The following is a 23,622-nucleotide window of genomic DNA, read 5'->3' on the forward strand; positions in this document are numbered from 1 at the left end:
GTCTTTCGCCATGTCTGATATTATATAAGAACACTTCATCGATCGATCGATGACAATAATGATGTGTAAATGACCAATATTAAATTTTATGCGAACAAAATGACTACGCAAACACACAATATGGTGCATATTACATAATACATAAATAGCAACTGCTTAATATTAAAGCTAACAAATCTGCCTCATTGTTCGATATAAGCTTCTTAAGCGTGGACATTTGCCATGACAACCTCACGCGCGCACACGCTGCACTTTTTGCGTATCAAAATTTGAAACGAGGCTAACCGCACTACTAAAAGGCATCGAGTGCATATATCTATTTAATCGTCAGGACAAAAATAACATTAACCACTTAGTTGGGCTCAAATGAGAGCACGTCTGCCTTTCAGATCGATTTAATGAATTGCGTCTTAATAAAGCAGACGACAGGCCGCGAAAAGCTCATACGTAATAGCACGTGGAAGTATCAAGCAGACGACTTCAAACTCTACGCTGCGGTTATCTCACGGTTACTGGCGATAACCACTGCCATTACAAGAACACCTTTCCAGATCTAGATTTTTTTGTTAAGGTATTTTATTATGAAAATAAGTATCAATTTCTTTTATATTGTGAAAATAGTGTATACGTTAAGGTTCATAATAAAAATAAATTGACTTAATTAAAAAAGTAAACATAACAACGGCAAAATTTATTCATGCCGTCGATACCGTAAGACAATTATTGTTCCACGTGGCTCGGCTATCAACACGTGGCTGGTTATAACGGCAGGGATTTGATATCGAGCTATCCTCTGAACCAGTCAAATCTCTACGCGGAGGTTGGACAGAAGCATTCAAGAAATTATATGGGGTAAGTATGGCATATTTATAGTCGAGCCGCACTCTGCGAAAACGGGGCTTAACGATGGTGCGTAAAGTTTCGTCCCATAATGGCTTGTGCAGTCCGTTTAGGCTAACAAGAGGCGACACTTTCCGCAAGACTGGATTTTTCTTTAGATGATCATTCCTTTCAACGAGCAATTCCATTAAAGCGGAAAATGTCATACCTGATTGCACTGGCTAAGCTGAGACGGTACTTTTTACACATGCAGTAAGCCCCGTTATCCCAGAGCGCGACTCAATAATATGTCGGATTTTATTGATCAACCTGAATATTAGCTACCGCCCCTGGTTCCAAAATTCTAACCCCGTTGCGCTAACATCCACTTTGATCACATCGCTACCATTCTTATTATCATCATCTGCAGCACCACCAACACCAATAACAAAAAATATCAACGACAAGTATAAACGTAATTGTCACAGAAAGCCGTTTGCAATCAATTGTTCCTGTGAAAACAAAGTTTCTTAATTGCTGTAATTGTGAAAGCAAGAGGGAAACCAAAAGGCGCTCCGTTGTAGACAATTTAGCGTCGCATATTGTTATCAACGTACGCGGCACTAAGCACACATTGACCGGGGCAGAAATGTTGCAAAGAAAAGCCAATGAGTCATTGTGACAAAGCAAAAAGTAAAGAAGTCTTCCACCTTACAGTGTGACATGCCATGCAAAATCCCCCGTGTTTGATTAACCTTTGAAACTTAGGAGCCACCGTTAACACCCATACCACGTCTATTTCCAATTATTTTGAGGTTTAAATGAAGTGGTGTACGTAAATCCATAAAAAAAAGTTTTTACGTATGGTAGCGGTGGAGCAGCGGACATGGTGTCCACCTAGCGAGGTACTTGTCTGAGAGCGTACCTAAGATTACCCTAAAGTACTGGCTCTACCCAGAAAAAGGACTCCACAGTGTTTCAGTTAGTAGTTGAAGTTCAATGAAATCGAGTTAAAATAAATATAATAAACGTATGCAATCGAGCTGAAATATATATTTTATAACGTAATGATAACTTGAGAGTAAATTATGTTGACAACACTTTTGCTAAATTTCAGCTACGTGGCACGTTCACGCGAAATAAGAAGTTGAATAAATATATTTGACGTTTAGAAGTTATGGACACGTTATTACCACTCAACAACGCAATGCATATTTTTATATCGGGAGATTGGTGGAGGGTGTTAAATAAAAAACCCATTCCAAAAATAAACATAAAACATTATCTCATGATTGGTGACATTGACAGTATATTGCGATGTTTTTTAGTGGTACTATTTGTTAAACTTGGATTTCGTTGCGCTTTGTTTTTTGTGTGTAATTTACTGAAAGCATTATAGGAAATTAAATGAAAATAATCTGTCAGAAAAAAACAACGTAATTTCCTCTTTCATCGCACAGTCTAACAAAATTGCACTTGCAACATCTTGAGCTAATAGCTTCAAATTATTATAGCAGAGGGCGAATGGTCAAAATAAACCCCGTTTCAGAATGTAGTGAAATTCATTTGTTTGCCCAGATAAATCAGACAAATATAAAATTTCAAATGAAACGTGCGAACATGTGCCGAAATATTGTTAACAGAAGATAGGCATAATATTTTAGTACGTAAACTTACCATCTTTGTCATTTACAAAAAAAAATATATCCATACATATTCTCATGTCAGCGTGAATACAGTCAAACAGTATATATAGGTCACTATCATATTGATCGCCGCAAGATTTTCATACACACACTATTATTATTTGTGTGTGTACTGTTTTAGAGTTGTATAACGCAAGTTTATAGGGCGATAATTCCTAACATGTCGCCGTGTTTTTTTTTTACTTATTTTACCTGGCATATTATTGCTTCGAGTTCCTAGCTCTTTCAATGGATTTCAACACTGTTCCATAATAATTTAAAATATTAAAATATAAGTGGATTACATTAACTTTTAGCGCGGACATTTTAATCGGCTTATGACCAAAATCAACAGTAGGACATATTCGGCCTATTATTATTAGATTCTATACAATTCTAAAGATGAGTTTACGTAAGGTTTGATTAAAGAGTTTGTGTTATACATAAATAAACCATGGTCAACTCACCAAGTGAGCAATAGTAATTCTCACGCCCCCCCCCCCCCCGAACTTATACTGGTAACTACATGCACATAACAGAGAAGACAGAAGCTAAAACGGTGTTGATAACACAATCAATATAACTATTTTTACAATCAAAACTCACAATTTCCTTAAATTAATATAAACATTTACTTTTAACTAGTATGTAATAGAATCAATAGGCCGCAATCAATCACTTATGTTCAATGAACATAGAGCGGCGTGTGACCAGACAGACAAATAACCCGCGTTGCCTGAAATAGAATCGAGGCGCACGCGCAGAAATTGTAAATATACAAGTGAGTATTTATTGACAAATAATATTGTAACAACACTGATTGTAGTAAATGGATCATCGCATAAAAAATCGCATTTTGTTTTCCAACAATTTGTAAGCATAAGCAAGCCTTATGTTTTCCTTCACCAAAGATAAAAGGTGAAACTTATTTAAGACGGTGAAAATCAAATCAAGTCATACGTTCTTTGAACGCGACCATGTATAAAAATGTATATATATACTATAATTAGGATATGCTAGCGGGGTTTCACTGGTTTACCAGTTTAATATTCCCACATGACTTGCGTGATATGTATTTAACTGTAGATAAATAAATATATAAATTACGTCACTTAGTGTTCTCCCAAGGACAATTATGTAACTTGATATATTGGTGAATTCTACATGGTATATCACTGTCAAATCTAATTTACTTATATACAGCTTTAACATGCACGTAATAATTAACTACAGAATCATTTTATTAAGCTACCGGCGTAAACACGTATACACGGTATAATAATTAATGTTATGTATACTCCTAGAGCAGACATGACCCCAATGACATTATTAGAACAAACTTGATAGAGAACCAACATACTAGTTTTTACTATGAACATAAAGTAAAACATGAGAGTCGAAAGTGATTTGAAGAGCAGATTGCTGTCAAATAGGAGATTTGAGATAAAACCGTAATAGATTTTGTGTGATTTTGCGTAAAACAAACATTAAATCACATTTATAGCAGTACCGCAATGAACACCACCAATCATCGTTTTCACCACAATTCTCCTCCTCCTCCTTCTCCTCATCATCACAATAATTAGCTTTATCATAATATCATTATCATCATCATCATCATCATCATCATCATAATCATCATCATCATCATCATCATCATCATCATCATCATCAACAACAACAACAATAACAACAACAATATCATCATCATTATAAATTACAACATCAACAACAACAACACCAGGAACAGCATAAACAACAACCACATCATAATCATCATCATCATCATCATAGGCATCAAAAGTTGTCCAACAATAACTCAATAAATAGAAGCGAAAGAAATAATAGCTAGTTACCAACATTCGGTTAAAAAATGCAAGATTAAATGTTTACCAATAATAAAGATGTCGTTATCGCTTTATTGTGAGCATAAGGGAAACCATGACATGCACAATCGTACTAGTAGACAATAGTGTCAGAATTTGTTATCAATTTATGCAGCACTGATAAAACACTGACCGAGAAATCAGTTTCCAAAAAAATGATGAGTCATTGAGACAAAGCCAAAAAAGCGTCCACCTGTTTAATTCCGAGCCGTAGCTTCCTGGTTTGTTTGGCAATTTCTGATCTATGGACCAACGTTTATAACCATACTTTCTGCTGTTTTTAAAACTTATTTTTAAGTAAAAGTTTAAAACTTTCAGTTATAAAACAGATGAGCTGAGCAAACTATACGAAAACAAAAAAAAATAACTAAATTTCGCGCTTCGTAAACTAAAAACTTTATTCAACTAATCAGCACCATAACGAAATTATCTGATTATGGGTGGGGAGTGCATTGGTTAAATAACAACAACAACAACAACAACAACCAACCAACGATTTAAAAATACACATTAAACCGTTATCTCATGTTTGGTGAAAATGTCAGTTCATTGCGTAATTGTTTTAATAAAGTTAACTATATTGTTGTTCTCTTATATTTCTGTTTGATTAAGAAGGCATAAACTGGATAGGCAATGAAACTTTACGAATTAATGATTTGAAGATAACTATAGTTACATTCATTTATTTAAAATGGGTAATCGCTTTAGTTGAAAGGATTATATTTGGGCTGCATTCTGGAAAAACCGTTCTTAATGCATTTTCGCAGTGTCGTTCCAGATTAGCCTGTGCAGCCCACACAGGGACGACACTTATGCTCGATTGGTCATTGTCGGCTCGGGTACTACTTAGAAGTAACACAAGTACTCCTAATTATAAAACAATGTACCCCGTGTACGGAAAATATACTATTTAAAACGTACTCGGGAATACTTGCGCTTAATTGGTCGTTGTCGGCCCTTTTTTTCAAATTTATGTTCATATATGTGTCAATAGTCTGTAAAATGGCCTCTATATTATCGAAAATCATACACAAATTCATTTCTCTGACACAAATTCACATTCAGAACTCCTCCATTGACAAAAACAATACCGTTTAAGATTCGGTAGCGCGCGTTTTACGACATCGGATTTTTAGGCGGGATTAACAATCGGGTAAAGTCTGATATTGGCCGGGTGCCTTTAAGCGTAGTTTCCGTAACCCGGGATACATTGTAGTATACTTATGAGTACCAGGGGTACTTTTTAGCAATACCCAAGCCGACAATGATCAATTGAGCGATACCGCTTAAAATTACGGAATTGTTCGTTAAAACGACGTCTCTTCTAAATCCAGCCAAGGCGGAAAGTGACGTCTCTGATTAGCCCGTGTGGGCTGCAAAGGCTTATCTCTGACGACACTTCACGCACATGCACTAGGCCCGGATTTCACAGAGCGCGACCCATATATCAAGCAGTAGATGAGAATACATAGCTATCACTGTAAAATCAATGCTCTCCCAGTTATCAAACCATACTGAGGAAATACATCTTCTGTACATACAAAGTCCAGTTATCGGTGTTTGCCTGACAATACGCAACGAATTGAAGTCTGGTGCGCACATATTTAACCACATGGGCATAAGTGAGTGGGGTTGTAAATAAAATATATAGCTCGATAGGTTAATCCGTATTGTTTCTTACCAATCAACCAAGCTTCCATTTTAGTTACGATATGTTTTACAGAATTTTTATTTATGCAATGTCTTACACTAAAAGAGAAGTTAAATGCATTGAAGGCGTTGCTCCTATGCTGTTTTTAGTTGTGAGCGTTAGCTACGACTAAATTTACAGAGCATATTTTGCAAATCAGTATGTGCTTAGAAGCCTTAGCTACGCTAAGAACCGTTACTCACTATGCTAGGAAAGAGTACCGCTGCCTTTCTGCACTGCAGACGACGAATGCTTAGGAGTGTCTGCATCTAATACTGCAGTGAGTGTATTTACCAGCTTGTAAGACGACATTGGCCAGTCTAGTGTTTATCATTGAAATCTGTACATATTGGCTGCTTTCAGGGAAAACGGGGCTTAATGCATGTCAAATAAGATTAGCCTGTGCACACTGATTAGCCTGTGCAATGCGCACAAGCTAATCAAGGACGACAGCAACTAACAACTTCAGTGCCTTCAGCGCTTTGATTACCTTTATGCTAGCATTTTGTAGAAAATAGAAATGGCAATGTCTCTTTTAAAATGTATGTATCAAATAACTTGTACGATCAATTTCTTACACATAAATGTAAAATAAGTACATGTTGTAGTACAAAACCATTTGTTCAAAACGTCTATGCCAACAACCAGACATTTAGTACATCCTACATCCATACCTAAGTAAATTTCGCTGTATTTCTACACTTCACGTTTGCAAACATTCTTGAGGGACTACCATTTAAGTGAGTTTAAGTGGAATCTACCTGAACCTTTACTTTAAGCACCGATACAGAGGCACATGACTGCATAAGAAACAACAGGCTAAAATATACGTGGCTCATATGATTATATTCTATAATTTAATTGAAAAATCTTTGTTTCACGTCAACGTTAAATAGGAATTTTGTAACTATACTCAAAGTGTATATTTTATAGTGTGCTTTTTTCTTAAAAATTCTTCCTCACGATGTGGATAACAACGATAAACGCCAATAAAAAACAATAGTATAGATATATTCTGATGAAAAATTACAATCACACGTGCGTTGTATAAAAATAAGCATATTCAATTAATCAGTGTGTGATCTAGTGTACACATATCGCACGACGCGTGACATGTCAATAGATTTTTTTCGTATAATAAAAACGAGTCCGACTGACAGACAACCCACCCTTGCGTAAAAAACCCACAGTCGACGCGCACGCGCTGAAATTCTACATATAGTAACATGGCGTAATGTGAATACTCATTGCCAAATATGATTACTACACTCATGTCCGTAAAACGGATCATCGCTTTAAACCGCATTAAAAAATGTTTTATAAACATAAGCACGTGTTTTCCTCTGCCGATCTATGTTCTTGACATATTATAAACACAATAAACATATAATATGCTATGCATGTCTGTTTCTATGATTATCTATATAATCATAATGATTAGTATTACTAATATGATTATAGTGCAGCTGTTGATCATCGGTCGGCGTTGTATGGTGGTGTTGGTGGTGGTGGTTGTGGTGGTGAGGGGGAGGGGGTTATGATTTTATTGACATCAAATAATAATACAAGCCAACTTGTCTCATTAGCAAACTGTTTTTGATTGTTCACTTTTAATATTCGTTACACCAATCGCTAGCGGTTGTGCACTCTAATGCGATTTTAGTTGGAAAATAATTATACGGTCGCAATAATTTTGCAAAATTTTGAAGTAAAATATATACTCGTCAATACAAGGGGAATAACTCCTAAATGAGATTCGCATGATACAGTTTTTGTTTACGCCCGTCTGTAAGATAAAAGCTAATTTTCTTGTTACTGTTCGAATGAAAATGTCGTGTAATGAGCAATTGGTGGATTATCTTAAAATACTTATCATGGAAAATTACGACATCGTCGCATGCCAACACATGATAAATGTAGTATACGTAATTTACCAAAACTGCGTTACCGAGGATTAAGTACGATTGTACGATTGGTAGAATGGAAATACGAATGATTATCTACCATTATTAATACTGGACATTTTCGATAAGCTGAATGGAGGGATGAATATCTTTCTAGAAATATAAATCCTTGAACAGTATGATTGTGTAGCTTTGTCGGACCGTATTTGGTACAAAAACGAATATGGTACAAGTTTGTACCATATTCGGCCGAATATGGTACAACTGTCTAATTGTACCATATACGTATCTGCAGTTTTGGGGTAAAATGCCTGACCGAATATGGTACAAACTTGTACCATATTCGGATGAAAAATGTACCACATTCGTTCCGAATATGATACACACTCATCATCGTAATCATCATCATCATCATCATCGTTATCTCATCATCATCATCATCATCATCATCATCGTTATCTCATCATCATCATCATCATCATCATCATCATCATCATCATCATCATCATCATCATCATCACATCAATTATCAACACCCCAATGATCATCATCGTTGTTATCTTTACCAACACCACCATCATCATCACCATCAAAACCAACATCATCATATCCATTATCATGATCGTAATGGTGATCACAAAAGTTTTTTTTGTGATGATAATGACAGCGATGTTTTCGGTCGATAATGAGGATGTTGTGATGATGATGACGACGATGAGAATATCATCATCATCATCGGCCAATAAACATCGCCATCATCATCATCACAAATATTTTGTTATCATCATCATCATTATCATCATCGTCGGCCGATAAACATCGCCGTCATCATCATCTAAAAACTTATCATCATCATTATAACCATCATCATCGTCCGATAAACATCGCTGTCATCATCATCCCAAAACGTTTGTTATCATCATCATCATCATCATTATCATTATCATCATCATCATCATCATCACCACAATCATCAAACCCCAATCATCATAACCACTGTCATCATCATCACCACCACCATCATCATCACAATTTTTTTACCATCATCATCATCACAAATGTTTTGTCATCATCATCCTCACATATTCATTTTACATTTTGTATTTTATAATTTGTTTCATTCAAGAGATTCAACAAACTTGTACTTTTTTCATTTATTGGTATACTGACAGGATTTTTCAAAGTAATATTGAAGAACATAGAACAGCATTTAAATTTTAATCCAACTGTAGCATTTTGACAAGACATAATATACATATATACATTCATTTTAGTAGCAGCCAAAATATCCCAAATGTGCTTCGTAAAAAGTTACCAGTAAATGAGCAAATGACAACAAATTTCCGGTAGAAGAACATAATCATCAATCACAAAAATAACATAACAGGTTTCCAAACACCGATATACATGTATATTTCACCTGTAATGTCTGTACATGACATCTATGATATCATACCAACCGATTCCACTAACACGCAAACGCAGCCATGCGTTTGCCCATTTTGGCCCCTTTTCTTTTATTGCCGAAATAAGACCGCTGTTTCTGCCCGCTCTTGTTAATAGGAAACGAACGCTAACAGGATTTCTGTTACTAGTATCTAGTCCAATATCCGGCCGAATGTAAATTCTAGGTGTTTGCAAACTCATTGACCTTATTAAATCTCTAAAGGGTTTGCCGACCTTCGCCAACACAAACTGGATTGACGGGTTTGATTGTATGCAGAACTTAAAAATTTCAACTTGAATGTGAAGTGGTAACATCAGAAATGGAAAAGTCGTTCGCTTCTGTGCCCTCCTATTGTTTATCATATCTTGAAGCTCTTTCAGGGCTGAACACACAGAGACGTCACCGTTGTCGCCAGAGTCACCGTTGTCGCCGGAGTCACCGTTGTCGCCAGACGCAGCGTTGTCGCCGGAGTCACCGTTGTCGCCGGAGTCACCGTTGTCGCTGGAGTCACCGTTGTCGCCGGAGTCACCGTTGTCGCAAGAGTCACCGTTGTCGCCAGACGCAGCGTTGTCGCCAGATGCAGTGTTGTCGCCAGACGCAGCGTTGTCGCCGGAGTCACCGTTGTCGCCAGACGCAGCGTTGTCACCGGAGTCACCGTTGTCGCCGGAGTCACCGTTGTCGCTGGAGTCACCGTTGTCGCCGGAGTCACCGTTGTCGCAAGAGTCACCGTTGTCGCCAGACGCAGCGTTGTCGCCAGATGCAGTGTTGTCGCCAGACGCAGCGGTGTCGCCGGAGTCACCGTTGTCGCCAGAGTCACCGTTGTCGCCAGACGCAGCGTTGTCGCCTGACGCAGCGTTGTCGCCAGACGCAGCGCTGTCGCCAGAGTCACCGTTGTCATACGACTGTTCTAAGCGTGATATTATGTCCTTGTACACGCGTTGATTGATACGGATACTAACGTAATGCATGCCAAATCCTTCTGGGAAATACCCCAATGCAATTGTTCCAACATCACCATCGAACTTTCCATCTGCTGACACAATTGATGAGTGTTCTAGTCCTCGGGTAGAAACTACCAGGCACTGCAAATTATATTCTCTCATAAGTGCAATGAGCGTGAGGTTGTCGCCGTATGTCCCATTCTTAGACATATTCTTAACGTATTCATCAAATGTTTCATCATAGACAAAAGTTTCATAGAAATATCTGTTTTCTACAATGTGATGGACTGCTTCCTTACGTAAAGCATCTACGTCTTTGTATATACCAATTTTACCAAGTTGATGCGATATAGCAGCAAATTGACAATTTCCATCCGGATTTGGGTCCATGGCAATATTCACCCCATCCAACAACTGCAGATTTTCATGGTGTGTTAAAACATGATAGTACTTAGTTCTGTGATTTTGTTTCTCTGAGCGGTTCTGTTTTAATGAATGTTTTTTAATTTTTCGTTGTTTCTCTAACGCAACAGTTAGGCTAGTCATGTTTTCGACCCCAACCGATTTGCTTACGAATCCAAGTTCGGGTTTGTTCGGTACTTGAAATGACACGATATAAACACCATTTCGTTTTACTTTTTCTACCTTGCCTTCGATAACATATCTTTTGGTTGGCACCCTGGATTTTCGAAAGGGATAGCGAATTAATACTGTCTCTCCTACTTTGTACTTGCTTGGGGAAGTTGCGTTTTTCAACAGCGACCTGTAAGCCTTTTTATTTGCTCGCCGTATGGTTTTCTTTATTTCACGAGAACTATGACGTTCTTTGGTAAAAACATGACTTCTTCCGTAGTAGGCTTCAAAGGGCGTGAGACCCCCAAGAACTCGTTTGAAACTTGTGTTTATGGCATAGGCTAAATCTTGAAGCCCTTCGACCCAGTTAAATCCACGTTTACTTTTTGTTGCAAATAGAATCTTGGCCTTTATAACACTGTTTGACCTTTCACACTTGCCCTGTGATTGAGGATGATACGGCCTACTATTGATCATTTTGATGTTGTACTTGTTCAACAAAAGTTTCATACTAGGGCCTTTAAATTCCAGTCCGTTGTCACATTGGATGATGTCAGGGGCAAGGTTAACCATCAACACGTCCTCTAATGCCTTTGCAACTTCACGCGAACTCTTCGTTTTCAGGGGTTTTGGCATAACGTACCTAGAATAAACGTCCACGACTTGTAGAATATAACTGTATGTGGACCCCTTGTAGCTAACACTTTGATTTTTCATGTTAATTATGTCAATCTGCCATCTTTTGCCTGGTTCCTCTTCTGTAATTGTCTTTGGCTTTGGCTTGTTTGTAAATCTCGGATACTTCTCATGGTAATACTTGCTATTGTACAGTATTTCAAGGATAGCTTGTTCCGAGAACCCCGTGTAATTTACTTTCAGTTTGTTGTAAATAACCCTTGCTCCACATCCTTTGTTTTCCATGAACATCTTCTCAACAAATCTAGGAAGATCTTCTTTCACAAGGACTTGCTTTCCGCCACACAATAAAGAACCCCGGTCACCAAGCTCGAAGTCCTTACGTTTTCTAATCATGGCCAAACAATTATTCTCTTCATGTGTCCGTTTCTTCACAGGGACATCGAACGATCCGTTTAAACATCTGACAATAATGTCGTACTTCGACCTGGGCAAGCACCCTAATTGCTTCCTTTTTCTCCTAATTGCTTCCTTCATCTGAAATAATATAATAAGTTATTATACATTTATACTTCATTAGTTAATAGAGCTTGTATTGAACACCGCGTGTCGAAAACGAATGTCTCACGACATGAGCTGAGCTAAAATCACTCGTCTGATAGCTCCGCTAAAATTTACAATCCGAACTTCCGGGCAATATGCGCAATGAAAGTAGCAAGTACTTCATGTAAAGTTTCATTGAAATCCAACCGAATTCAAATTCAGGGGAAAAATAGCGGGCAAACTTATGGCGGTCAACGGACAAACGGTCTGTAGAAACCAATGCTACGTGGATGGAAGGGATATAAAGAAGGGGCCCTGGGGGCCTAGGTCGCTCACCAGAAGTCACGACTAGGCAGGGTTCGAAGATCAAAGACCTATAAACTCCATAAAATTTAAAATGTTCAAATCTACAGATTACAGGAGCTCGATCTGATTTTGGTGGAAAATACACTTTCGAAAAAATGACTGTAGCTTAAATATTTTAGCAGTTTAGGAGTTACGCACCCGGAAGGAATGCCACGGACAATTGGATAGACGGACGGACAACTGCAAATGCACTCTGAGGGGGGGGGGGCATAAAACATAAAAATCAATGCATGTTAAAACATCAATGGATATTAAGACAACTGAAAATTAAAATTATGTACAGTACTTACTGTCAAGAATTCTTTTGAAGTTTGAAGAAAGTTTGGATTTCAATTCTTTCTAGTCGAAAATCACAACTTTTCTTGCCGACCGCCAAGTCAAATATGGTTACTGACTTCTGAGTAAGACTCGTGTGCAAAATTCCCGCCTTTTTAAAGCGGCACGTTATCAAAGAAAAAATCGGAAACTTCAAAGCTTTGTCGGCTTCTCAGCAATATGACGTCGGAACGACAAATCAACTTTACAAAGTAATGTTTAGGAATACAGTCACACCTGTCTAAAGCAGCCAGTCAAACATCCTTATTTTTGGAGAGATATATTCATTTAAAAGAGCTCAAAATCTCTTAAATCGGATTTTGGTGAAAATACACTTTCGAAAAAAAAAGTTTTAAAAATTTGAAAATTGCTATTAATGATCTCCACGAAAGTATCTGGCCCGCCCGGGAATCGAACCCAGGCCGCCTGCGTGCCAATCTGACGCGCAACCGACTGACCTAGCCGGCGAAACAGTTACACAACCAGCAAAATCCATGTAAAGTGTGGTTAGGTTAGCTGTTTCTGTTACTGCTAGTTACGACGACGACGACGACGACGACGATGATGATGATGATGATGATGATGATGATGATGATGATGATGATGATGATGATGATGATGATGATACTTTTGTCACTTCCAATATTAGGTTAATACAATGTATTTGAGTTTGAAAAAAAGTTTACACATCGGCAGACTATTTCATTTATTAAGAAATACATAATTTATGTACCATATACGTAGGCCATTTTCATTTTTATGAGTTTTTTTGGTATGTACCAAATACGTTTTGGCGAGCATAGAAAAACTTATTCCAACCGAATATGGTACAATGTTTGTACCATATTCGGTCGAAAATTGTACCATCTTCGGTCCGAGTATGGTACATTTGTACCATATTCGGCCGAATATGGTACAAATGTACCATATTCGTTTTTGTACCAAATACGGTCCGACAGCTTTAGCGCTGGGCAGCTTCTACACTTTGGTCGTCTTTTTTTAAGTAAAAGTTAATACAGCCACCCGCCTGTAGATAACCGAAAAGACGTGAACGAGATAATGCAATTTGAAGGAATATTTCCAATTAAAATAACAACAGAACATTATTTTTTTTTTTTCAACAGACCATACAATTTCTTTAAAATAATTCCCGAGCATTCAGTTTTTAATGAAAAAGCAAGAACCACGATAAGTTAATCAAAGTCATGCTACAAAAAAAAGCCAATTGTGTGTATTAAATACTATACAAGTGCATGCATTTTGGACTATAATGTCATCAGTAGTATACATCATTGAGGAAAAGCCAGAAATCGATCTGACTCGTCGAGAAGGTAGCATAAAATACTTAAGTGATAAATTGCAATCCTCTTAAGCGTTTATTACATAAGTTATAATTATATGACACGGGATGTTTAAAAACAAAGGATTGCTTAACACACTCCTGTTTATACAAATTTGTAATATCCTCCTTTAACAATCTGGACTAGATTATTTTGCAACCGATTGATACATTTTTCCTCTTTCGTTTTTTTTAACTTTTGGTTTCATATGTGCAATAAAAATTGCATGTGTCTATATGAACAAGAAATGAATCACATACGTACACGTACGTTATATTCACGGTAAAGTAATTGAAGAAAAGCCACGAACGGCCATTCAATATTGTTTTCAATACACAATTAAGAACAGTGAAACTATACAGAAATTAGTATTTAAATGGATGCGTCACATTCACAGATGTTAACCCGGAACATGTTTGGCCATACACATATACACTAGTCAGCTAAAACTAACAAAATACCATACTTCTGTCAAAATTGGTTGCGATTATTTACAAACATGTAATCTGCATTCCTTAAAATAAACGACTTTAGATAACAAAGTACAGGAACGATATTAAACTAACAATTTGCATGTCTCTTTAAGCCAAAATCTACAGAAAATAAGTAAACGTATTTACAAAGGGCAGTTGTCCTTATGAATTTTAGATAATGGTTTAATTACATTTTCTGTTTGAATGGTTTTCTTTGTAACAATAGCAGGTTCGAATACGCTTTGTGCAAAAGGCATATATACGCACAATGCTTGTTTCGAACTGCACTTTATACACTTTAAAAAAATAATTAGCACAACTTTATGATTTACAGTCTCTTGTTTGTTAAGTTGACGATTAAAAATCGATTTATGCAGTGGTGAATTTTTTAAATGGGCTTTTTACAAGGAAAAACATACTATGATGTTTATTTGCATTCACATGTACATTTGCAATTAGAACTTTTATAAAACTCTGACATTAAAACAGCAAATACAAATTTCTTAAAATGTAAAAACTGGCGAGCTTCAAGTTGCTTAATAGTGGTAGCTATAGTTACTGTTAAAACTTCATGCACTTAAATGAAATGAAATCAAACTTTAGAACATATTAATATATGGATTAAGATATGTGTGCCTCTGTTATTATGCATATTTTTAAAGGAGAGAATTACGTGAACTAATGAGACAGCCTACGTTCATCGAAACGAAGTTATTGTTTCATTGCTTCGAAGTTTTTAAATTAAATTGCATTAAAATGTAAATTCGATTAATAATCTTGACATGTAAAATTATATTTAACAGTTTTCGATTCATGTAAATTATGACAGACAATATACGAAAGTAATGATGGTATAATGATAATTATAAAATTTTAATAATAATAATGATAATCATAATAATACATTTATAAATTAAATAAATTATAAAAAAAAAAGAAATATTTGTTATATTAGCAAAAATAATTCATGAATAATTATCATATTACAATAGAAACGGTCTACTCACGTTTGGTAAGAAATTTATTTCGTAATGAGAAGACAGTTTATTAAGCTACGCATCAACTCACATACACGTATACTTTATTGGGTTTTGTAACACCTGGGGCAGTATTACATGGGATCCCATACGAGAATTTCGGTATGTAATCAAGATAACAGCATAACTTGAAAAGTGAAGTTAAATTCACTGCAGACCCGTAGATCTGTTTTATTTGTGTGCATGAGTAAACAATTTCAACGAAGATTTTTCTGAGACGCAACTGTCAATGTCTCCATTTTGTGAAAAGAAAAAGAATCTATACATGTTAATATACTACAGGCATTGATGTATAGATACAACTACGCTGTAACTTTGATTTGTTGACATCATCATCAATAGGCACCGATTTCTTTAACGTTCTCTTGATATCGTGCGGAGACGAATTTCATGTTACTAGCTAATGTAGTCTTGTTATTTGACCCATGGAACTCAAATGGCTGTGGCGTCTTTCTTACTTTCCAAGTATCAAGCATTTAAACATATATACACCTACTACATTTACCCATAAATAAATTACCCACTTACGAAATTGTCCTTCTAAGAATAATACCGGTGACATAAGTTTTTGCCTATGGACCTTCTGTGAATATATATCACGTTATGAGGAACTTTAAAACAGGTTAACCAGAAAAATCATAAATCAAGTACATTTATGAAAAACTTATTTCACAGGTTGATGTGTCACCGATATTTCTAAAAATGTAGGTAATTTATTGCGTACTGCAATTTATCTAAGGTAGCACCGTTAAACCAATTTCGCTGCTATCTGCATTTACATTTTACGTGTCAGAAGTAGTTTCATATCGATTTTATAAAAGTCAAACAATAGAGGGAAAGTCCTGCTAAATGATAGCTAACTGCCTTGACATAGTTGTGAATAGTTGTTAAAGCATCTGCTACATTCACTCGCTTTTGAAATAAAACCTGCGAACTCACGCTTTATTTGTCAGTTCCTTGCTAATAACTTGCAGCATTAATTAGAGATGTTTCACAAACACGAATACCGAGACATTGCGTTTTGGGAAAGAGAACAAGAGATATATCGCTAGCACCGATTTTTAATGAATTAACTTTTTTTAATTTTAATATTTAAGTTGCATTGTGTCCATCGTTTATCTTGGCATTGCAACTGCGACCCTGACCTTTGAGTTAGAGAGACACATGTTTCCGCAAAGTGATCAATTGAAGTAAGCACTTTTATAATGTCCTTATTAATGATGATGAAATAGAAGTGAGAACAAAATGTATGATGGTCGTCTTTGACAATCGACCTATAAGCGTGACGATGACCTTAAACGAAGGGTCACATGTTATTCGCGCGAGACGCCCTCTCCACGTAACTTTCATTCGCCACACGATTTGGTTTTCGCATTGCCTGACAAATTCTAAAGCTGCGCAAAAGCTGTTTTAGTAAAACTTTGAATGAAAGTATGATATGACCTTAAAGCAATGGTCAAGGGAGTTCCGCGTGAACTAAAATTACATTATAAATAAAAAATAACAGTCCAGAAAGCTGTGCTATGCAAGTTTGACAATAGCTTTAAAATTCTCCCTCACGTAGAGGTAATTGACACCTGTAGAGTGTGAAAGTGTCTAGTTGTTCGCATTCTAAATACCAAAGCTTGTAAAGCTTTTCGTTCGTTATACTGGTACAACTTGAAACCAAAACTTCGTTTTCCCTTAATAGTGTGCTTCCGTAAATCGGTTGTTCCTTAGTACAAGGAAGATAAACGACTCAACATGGGCGCAGGCACTAAATAACCAAGTGTGCCAAAGGATGCCTTTAAACTGAATATGTTACTTGGTAACAGATGTCACGCTACACTATATTGGAAAAACAGCAACATGGAATTGTAACATTCTTATTGGATAGATACGAACAAAAGAGACGGGTCGCTGATTATGACAAATCAGCAACTCACTTTTGCGCACAAGTCTTACACAGTGTAAATAAAGGCCTATAACTCCACCCTTCGTAGCTGATTCAACGTCAATAACTACAAGAACAAGCAATCAGAGGATGACTAGTTTTCCTGTCGCTCAGTCAATAGGACTACATTTCGTGCGCATTTTAAAGTATAATTCGATGCAAAAATACTTTAATACATTGGAAATCGACGAAAAACCACTAAGACGAACGATCTCGTTTCTAGAAGCGGTATCTTATTACGAGTTGGTAGATAGACCGATGTATAATAAAGGGGCGTTTTCACGTTTTGGTAAATTGACAAAATTTTTAAAAAGTTGCTTCCGATTCGCAAATTTTGGTTTTAGTTATGATATTTGTGAGGAAACAGTAACACTGAACATTTACCATGCTCTAAAATAGCCAATATATGGATCTTTTTACGATTTAAAACCTGAAAGTTATAAAGCGTTGCAACGCGAAACGATTTAAAAATTTGGAGAGTTCTGTTGTTGTCGCTAGATTTTGTGATACTACGAGGATTGCTCATATAAAGCATAAAATACTGTCTTCGTTGTGTGAGCGCGGATGGCGGAGTGGTCTAAATGGTTTATACTTTTACTCCCGGTCCCCAGGGGTCAGTGGTTCGAACCCAGTTGTGGGTAACTTTTTTTTCTTTTTTAAATTTTATTCTCGATTTTTCACTGGGGCTTTTTATTTCCAATATTTACAATTATTAATATAAAGCATTTAATGACAAACTTCACAGCATGCAAAAATCTGTGAAAATGCCCCTTTTAGCCCAAAAAAGTTGTATATTTTCACAAACCCGATTAAGCCTAGTTTTAGTGCCGGGACTGAAATATTGTTTGTTTTCCCGGTTGACTTTACATGTTTGCTTTATTAGATCATATTCACTAAATTAACTGTTGATACATCAACAAAAAATGAACACAATAAATGATCATCAATAACGGTTGTGAAGACAGTTTTGGAAGCAGGAGAACTTTATTGAAAAAAATGTTGACATTGTAAGGCTTGACAACGGGACCATCATTCTTGTGATAGATTGGTCAAGATTCAAAAAGTGCAGTACCTATTGTGAGAACGGACCGAATTGTTGAGACGGCATTGGAGCCACGGACGATACAGGATGGTTCCCAACAAGAAACGTTTTCCTAACGCTTTTCGCTCATTAAACTGAATGAAAAATAAGTGATGCAATAAATAAAAGGAGAATATCATATGAATCTATAAAGTTACGTAGCGAATATGTAGATGGTGAATATTCTGATGTAACAGGAAGGTCATTTACCATACTATTGCAATATTGCACTTAAGGTCAAAATGTGTAACATACAATGTGATACAAAAACCAAAATAATATTTCCTACATAAAATGTATGATAATAATAAAATAATAATAATAATAATAATGATAAATAATAATAATAATAATAATAATAATAATAATAAGAAGAAGAAGAAGAAGAAGAAGAAGAAGAAGATGATGATGAAGAAGAAGTAGAAGAAGAAGAAGAAGAACAAGAAAAAAGAAGAAGAAGAAGAACAAGAAGAAGAACAAGAAGAAGAACAAAAAGAAGAACAAGAAAAAGAACAAGAAGAAGAACAAGAAGAAGAACAAGAATAAAAAGGAGAATAAGGAGGGGAAAAAAGAAGAAAAAAGAAGAACAAAAACAGCAGCAACAAAAAAACTAATAATAATCAATATAATAATATAAATAAATAAATAAATAAATATCGCACTATGTCAGTAATAATAATAATTTGTATTATGGTAAATGCAATACTACTGCCAATACCAATTTAATAATAATTATACTAATACTACGACTACTACTACTAATAATATTAATAATAATAATAATATTATTATTATTATTATTAATAATAAGTGACATAGAATAAAAGTGCCAATTTTCCATATCAAATACAATTGCTATCAAATTTAACACTAAAAAAACTCACATTTGCTTCCAGTCTGTATCCAAATGACAATAGAAATGTATTTTGCACAGGGGAGCATGTTCAAACACGCTTGTGTTGAAAAACGACATCGATATTTATAAATATTTTAGGGATCCCTCGTTGTTTTGAGCGAAAGCGGAGGTTAACGCTGCATAGATATAATTATATACATGCTTTACATCTACAGCTTTACATAACGTGCTATGTTCTTTATATATCTCGTTCGGTATCATTATCATATTCGTCTGCTTGCGTGCTTAAATAAGAGTGTATCGACATATATGTATATAATAATAGTTGTATATATACTTCATATGACACAACTTGAAGATAAACGTTTTTACACACTCACATTGGCTTGATTATTAATAATTAATTTAATATAGATGTGCATTGAATAAATTAACCGATAGGACGTGAAAGTATAAATCTGTATTGTACATATGCATCTAAAGGGTTTTGTTAACAGGTTTTCGTGCATTGAAAAATGCCATTAAATGAATTTAAAAACACATCGGTAATACTTGTAATAGTTTTAAATAACTATTTTAACAAGAAACAATATTTTTAACAATAAATTAAAGAATATATCTGATGTGTGGTTCGAACCCAAAAGCTAACTCGGGACCACACGGCCACCTTTGCTATTAAAAATAATGGTATGGTGAACCCATTTATGCCTAGCGTCTAGAAAAACGGCCTTGGCAAACAGCGTAGACCCAGATGAGACGCCGCATGATGCGGCCTCTCATCTGGGTCTGCGCTCTTTGCTTAAAGGAATTTATGTAAACAATCTTAATATAGAAATAAGTATACTAGAAATCCCTAATTTTGGAAATAAATTGATCCCATTTAGAAGGATGGGAGAGTCCACTAGGCATAAACGCTATATCGGTAATACACGTTTTTGCTAAATTAGCGATGACAAGAGTTTCAAACGCTGTTTCCTTTACAATGTTTTTGGTTCATAAACGTATGGCACTTAACCTAATAACTTTAACATGTTTTACATATATTAAATATAATAGTATTGCTGTACCACTTTTGAATTAATTGTTTTCATATTGCTATTATACCTACATGCAATGTGTATGTGTTAATGTATATGCAAGGGTCGGTGGCCGCATAGCTAACTAGAAATGGCGCGGCAGAGACCGACGCGTATCCCCACGCCGCATGTTTGACCCAGGGGCGCCCCAGGGTTGGTAATGGGGCCATGCATAGTTGAGATTGGCCGTATTTTCATACGAGAAGTTCAGTATCAATTAGAAGTGAATCGGTGTAGAAATGAAAAAGTTATAGTAAAAGGCAATTTTGGGTGGGTGTGGCCTATGTGGGCGGGGCACCCCAGGGTTGGTAATGGGGCCATGCATAGTTGAGATTGACCGTATTGTCATAAGAGATGTTCAGTATCAATTAGAAGTGAATCGGTGTAGAAATGGAGAAATTATAGTAAAAGGCAATTTCGGGTGGGTGTGGCCTATGTGGGCGGGGCGCCCCAGGGTTGGTAATGGGGCCATGCATAGTTGAGATTGACCGTATTGTCATAAGAGAAGTTCAGTATCAATTTGAAGTGAATCGGTGTAGAAATGAAGAAATTATAGTAAAAGGCAATTTTGGGTGGGTGTGGCCTATGTGGGCGGGGCGCCCCAGGGTTGGTAATGGGGCCATGCATAGTTGAGATTGGCCGTATTGTCATTAGAGATGTTCAGTATCAATTTGAAGTGAATCAGTGTAGAAATGAAGAAATTATAGTAAAAGGCAATTTTGTGTGGGTATGGCCTATGTGGGCGGGGCGCCCCAGTGTTGGTAATGGGGCCATGCATAGTTGAGATTGAGCGTATTGTCATAAGAGAAGTTCAGTATAAATTAAAATTAAATCTGTGTAGAAATGAAGAAATTAATGTAAAAAAGCATAAAAAATGAGTGAAAATCTCTGACCCGGCCCCACCCCAACCCCCATAACTTTTGACCCAGGGGTCAGATCAAAATTCCAAATAGTGCAGGGTCGCACATATGCTCATAGCTACCATGTGTGTAAGTTTCAAGGTTCTAGTGCTTATATTGTAGGAGGAGATAGTGGCCAGGACGGACGGACAGACAGACGGACGGACGGACGGCGGAGATAACCACAATATCCCCACGCTATTCAAAAAGCGTGGGGATAATAAACTATCTATTCTACATGAATACAATGAAGCGATACAAAACTCTGACATGGCTAAGAAATGCAATCGTCTCGTTTATGAATAATCCTCATGCATAACGGATGAAACTAGACCTAGAGCGTTTACAGTAACGCTTTGTAAACGCGGCTATTGTATAAGTTTAGTTTAAACCTATTTATTCAAGCTCGATTTCATAAAAAGGTTAATTGAAACACTTGAGAGTCCGTTTCCTGGCTAGAACCAGTACTTGGTGTCTTTGGGGGAGATCTTAAGGGCTGCTTTTTACAAATCTACATCACAAATAAATAGCCCATTAATAAGAAAATGAAATCTAAGTATTTAAGATCCAGGTCTCAAATTCAGGACAACGGAAAATGCAAACTAGAATCCATGAAATGCACACTTTTTCCGTTATATATATTATTGGTTTCACCTTATTCCAACTAATGTAACTCTTGCCAGTTAAAGGATATCGCAGATTTGTAGTTTCAATAGTAAAATTTGACGAAGTCCTATTCAAGGGATGAGATACTTTCTTAAAAACTCTTGCAGTCGGATAGTACTACTGGTATGGAGCAATAGTCAAAACAGGATACTAGGATTGGTATATCATAATGAACTTTGAGATGTGTTTGTAAATAATACAATGCCCCCTACTGCGCCGCTTTGATTTTTTTATCATTTGGCAGGTACAGATAATTATATACCTTTAAAGCTTATTACTTCTCTTTGATTTTTTTTTACCTTTGACCTTGAAGGATGACCTTGACCTTTCACCTCTCAAAATGTGCAGCTCCATGAGATACACTTGCATGCCAAATATCAAGTTGCTATTTGAAGCGACATAGAAGTTATGAGCATTTTTCGAAACCTAAACGCAAAGTGTGACCGAAAGACGGACAGACGGAAGGACGGACGGACAGTTCGATCACTATATGCCCTCCTTTGGGGGCATAAAAACGAGTTATCACTAAACAATGTATCTATTTGTATATTGCTCCATAAAATGGGACTTGTTTGAATGTTATGCTTAACCCTTTCCCACTCAGGACCGAAGTGAGAAAGGCTATGTAACTCGGGTTGGAAATGAAGCCCAAACTTGAATACAGTAAGAAAGGTCTTTACTTTAATGTTACTTTCTAAGGGACCACACATGCGTGAAAAAACGTATCTTAGTCGACAAAGGCTAAATTGAAGTATGTTTTCAAATATTTCTTCCCTTTGTTATTCCGTGGTGAGATGGATTCCTTTTTTTTTAGGATTATAATTGTTCATACCTATTTCTCATATTTGTTGTTGTTGAACAATTTAAGAATTGTGTATCATATTGTCTTTTTTTACAGCATACATGATGTTATAGCGCATTTATGTAATAAAGTATCATTTATGGGGAAACATGAATTCAAGTTTTCCATGACAGCTATACACTTGGAGACTTTTCTAACGCAAAAGTTATCAAATCAATAAAGCTCCCTTATTTTAAAACGGATTTTGATGAAATTTCGACTTAGACTAATTCAACACATATATAATACTTCATATACTCGTATATTAAATTGAAATTGATCAACATTAAAGTATCAAGTATAACAAATTATACAAAAAATCACGGTCAAAGTAATTATTATTTTACGTTGTATCATGATGAGAATATGTGAAAAGTAAAACGCATTAACTTACACGTCTTAATGACCGACCGGATTGCAACATTACCCTTCTGAAACGCTACCGGTAATTCTTTGTTATTAATAAAATTAATGTTATGTTTGCCTGGTATAAAAACCCACCTAGAATGATGAAATTGAAATTAAATTGGAATTATATAGCCTTGTACTACACTTGAAGACTTTTCTAACGCAACATTTTTCAAACTTAAATATCTCAGTTATGAGTGAATACTT

The 23,622-nt window shown here is 36.1% G+C and overlaps 1 protein-coding gene across 3 annotated transcripts in view; it reads right to left on the reverse strand.

Annotated features, from left to right (window-relative positions):
• Positions 1 to 19,662, reverse strand: part of LOC127874670 (fos-related antigen 2-like) — a 46,605-nt gene extending 26,943 nt beyond the window's left edge. Inside the window, exon 1 of one of the 3 annotated variants that reach the window (XM_052419161.1) lies at positions 19,554 to 19,662. The gene's annotated coding sequence lies outside the window, so the exon portion shown is untranslated. Of the gene's footprint in view, positions 1 to 15,625; positions 15,728 to 18,660; positions 18,682 to 19,553 lie in introns of those variants that run through there. The other 2 variants (XM_052419162.1, XM_052419159.1) reach the window with 2 other exon arrangements.
• Between the last annotated feature and the right edge of the window lie 3,960 nt (positions 19,663 to 23,622).

This window comes from Dreissena polymorpha, chromosome 3 (genome assembly GCF_020536995.1).
Source record: "Dreissena polymorpha isolate Duluth1 chromosome 3, UMN_Dpol_1.0, whole genome shotgun sequence".
NCBI lineage: Eukaryota > Metazoa > Mollusca > Bivalvia > Myida > Dreissenidae > Dreissena > Dreissena polymorpha.